This window comes from Pipistrellus hanaki, assembly GCF_964339955.1.
Source record: "Pipistrellus hanaki genome assembly, chromosome: 15".
In the NCBI taxonomy this organism is placed as follows: Eukaryota; Metazoa; Chordata; class Mammalia; order Chiroptera; family Vespertilionidae; genus Pipistrellus; species Pipistrellus hanaki.
Window position 1 is genome coordinate 47,392,512 of NC_140517.1, and position 3,403 is coordinate 47,395,914.

General features: G+C 52.2%; 1 pseudogene across 1 annotated transcript; it reads left to right on the forward strand.

The window, feature by feature from the left end:
- Positions 1 to 2,532: 2,532 nt before the first annotated feature.
- On the forward strand, positions 2,533 to 2,948 carry LOC311633518 (pancreatic progenitor cell differentiation and proliferation factor-like; annotated as a pseudogene). The gene has a single exon. The product of its transcript is annotated as a pancreatic progenitor cell differentiation and proliferation factor-like (transcript).
- Positions 2,949 to 3,403: the final 455 nt, after the last annotated feature.

A 3,403-nucleotide genomic window follows, 5' to 3' on the forward strand; every position in this document is an offset into this window, starting at 1 on the left:
TCAGTGGATAGAGCGTCGGCCTGCAGACTGAAAGGTCCCAGGTTCGATTCCCGTCAAAGGCCTGTACGTTGGTTGCGGGCACAACCCGGTAGGGAGTGTGCAGGAGGCAGCTAGCTGGTTGGGGTTTCTCTCTCATCGATGTTTCTAGCTCTCTGTCCCTCTTCCTTCCTCTCTGTAATAAATAAATAAATAAATAAATAAATAAATAAATAAATAGATATTTTAAAAAGAAAAAAGAAAAAAAGGGGGGGGTCATCTCTTCCCTGGGGCCTTATTGGCGAGTCAATCCAGTGGTTCTTCATTCAGCCCCAGGGAGATGGCCATCTTGTACTCATGGTAGATGTTTATATAAGTCCCCACATGTATGGGCACCTTTCTTGCATGCAGCTCATACATTCCACAGATGAGGCAAATGAGCCAGACACTGACTTTTCCTCCGTGGGCTAATGGTCTCCATGAGCTACACAGAATGGAGAAACATGAAAATAACCTAAAATAACAAGAAGGACAGAATACTATGAGCATGTACAAGAGGCCAGAGGAGGAACCTAGTGTGCATTAGAAAGTCAAAGTGACATTTCTGCTGAGACCTCTAAACCATTTGGAGCTAATCAGAGGGAAGAGCAGATTCTGGGCTCTGAGATGGGAGAGGTTTGATGAGTTCAAGAACCCAGGTCGGCAATGGTGGGGGTGTCTGTGCTGCTGCAGCTCAGACTGAGGGTGGGGGGGGGGGGGTAAGCTGCCGAGGAGACAGACCTTTCAGGGCCTCAAGGTGAGAAGTTTAATTTGTATCCTCTCTCAGGGAGAGTTATTGCCTCCTGTGTTTTGTAATCCTGGAAAGAAGGCTCCTAGTCATCAGGACTTCCATCTGTGAGACTATTGTGTAACAGACGTTTTAAGTTGAAGGCAGGATCCTTCATTATAGGTCTAACGTTTGCTTGTATCAAAGAAACAAATCCTGTATCAGGGAGGAGTGGACTAGGGTTGGGAGGGGGGGTGGTAGGTTTGAGGAAGGGATGGAGAAGAAGAAGGATGGAAACTGGGGTGGAAATAGGTCAGGCTTGGGTTGTCATGAAAATGGAGAGCTGGGTCATCTTTGTGTCGTTTTCTTTGGGGACTTGGTTGCAGAACAGGAAAGAAGGGGGTACCAAGAAGGCGCCTTCTGATTGGCCATGAGGGTCGTGCACTCGGCATTTTGTTCCTTGATCAATGGCCCCCAATCTGCCCATCACCTGCTTCCCCACAAGTTCTGGGTAGAGGAGGATTTTCCCCAACGACTGATTGGCCTTGAGTCTTGAGCTCAAGGAGGAGCCTGGAAAGATGGTTCTCCTGGGGAAGGGGAAGCCCAGCTGGAGTCTAGGGTTCCCGGTAGTGACCGTTGTTCCAGACTGGCTCAGCCACTGGAAACCCAGGAGGCCCCGCCCCATTCAGCGGCCCCTGCGCGCATCCTCAGGCTCCTGACGGACTCGCGCATGCTCATTGGTGCACAGGCGGGTGGGGGAGGGGAGAGAACTGAGGGCTTGGAGGACTGCTGGGGGTGTGTGGGGGCGGGTATCCGCACGTGACCTCTGGCTGGTGGGACGTTGGTGAAGCTTGGACGTTGGACACCAAGGAAGTCGAATGAGCTGGTTATAAGGCAACTAATCAGGAAGCCTTCCTCCACCTCTGTGACTTCCCGGTAAGTCGCTTAGTGACTGTACACACAGTTATTCAACGGGTCAGTCCGTTCATCGGGCTCAGGGTGAGACGTTAAATCAGGCCAACCGTTCCTTGCTAAAAATCAAGTGAGTTAAAAATCTGAGGAACAGAATAAACTGGTGAATATAACAGAATCAGGGGCATAGGAAGGGGGTGGACTGATAATTCTCAGGGGGAAAGGGGTGTGGGGGGTGTGGGAAAAGACTGGACAAAAATCGTACATCTATGGATGAGGACAGTGGAGGTGGGGGGGGAGGTAAGGGCAGAGGGTGGGATGGGAACCGGGTGGAGCGGAGCTATGGGGAGAGGGGGGGAAAGGAGAAACAATTGTAATAATCTGAACAATAAAGACTTATTAAATTAAAAAAGGAAAAAAAAGAAAGCAAGTTCCCCAGTCAGTGTTCCACAGCGCTGACTATTAACTATAACTTATCGCTAATAAGTCCGGTTAGCCACTCGTCACTCAGTAAAAGTGCAGAAGGACTTTCAGTTTTCCAGAAAGTGGCCAGGTGACACGTGTTAAGGAGGGTCCAGGCTGGGACTCTGGGGACCTGAACCGGAGACAAGGAGGTAAAACTGGGAAAAGGACATTTGGAAATGAAAGAGGTTGCCCGTGAAGACAATACACGGAGGTGGCAAGGCCTGGGGAAGGGAATGAGATGTGGGAGAGAAAAGAGTGATGAAGACGGAAGGACCGTTGCATATCGGGCAATAAAAACCTCATGTTGACCTCGGTCGTGGTGTGGCCTCCCGCCGTTTCCTCTGCTAATGGGCTCCCGAGGTCCGAGAGGGGACACCGCTGAGGAAGCTTTCCCCCAGTCCACAAGCGAGAGCATGGCGGCCATCCCCTCCAGCGCTCCCTGGTGGCCACCAGGACTACTGCCTGCACCGCCTGGGTTCCACTTCCAGTAACAGCTCCTGTGGAAGTGCTGAGTGCCCTGGGGAAGCCACCCCCCACCCCCCGGGTTTCCCCAAAGCCGCCCCAGTCACTGGTGGGCAATCTTCTCTTTGGGGAAGTCCACACCCCATTCGTGGCCTCAGTGTTGGAGTCCCCAGAGCACTGGTATCTCCCCAGGCCGCCGGCAGCATGATCGCCTGTGACCTGGCTCGGGAAGCCACAGGGAAGCAGCCTGGCGGCCAGCCTGGCAGAGCCAACGCTGGGCCCCCATCCTGAGTGGCCGCCAGCAGACTTCCAGAGGCGCTAGGCTCTTTGAGGCTCCTTCCTCCCCCCCCCCCCCCCCCCCCCCCCCCCCCCCCGCCCAGCTCCAATCCCGTCCCTTCCCTCTCCTCACCCCACCTCTTGTAGACTAGGCCGGCTACAACAAGCAGATACAGTTGGGTTCTTTTAAAACCCAAAACAGCAGAACACCAAAAAGGAAGTTGAGCGAGCCTCATCCTTTACTACCCAAGCCACACGCAAGCCTGCCTAACACCCCATAATCATGTGCCTCGCACCAAGTGGAAAACAAATGAGAAGCAGCCAGCATCCCCTCCTTTCCAGAAAGTAGCCAGGTGGACTTCCTTTCCAGAAAACACACACACACACACACACACACACAAAAAAAAAAAAAAAAAAAAAAAAAAAAAAAAAACAGCTGAAACCGGTTTGGCTCAGTGGATAGAGCATCGGCCTGAGAACTGAAAGGTCCCAGGTTCAATTCTAGTCAAGGGCATGTACCTTTGTTTGCATGTACCTTTGCTTGGG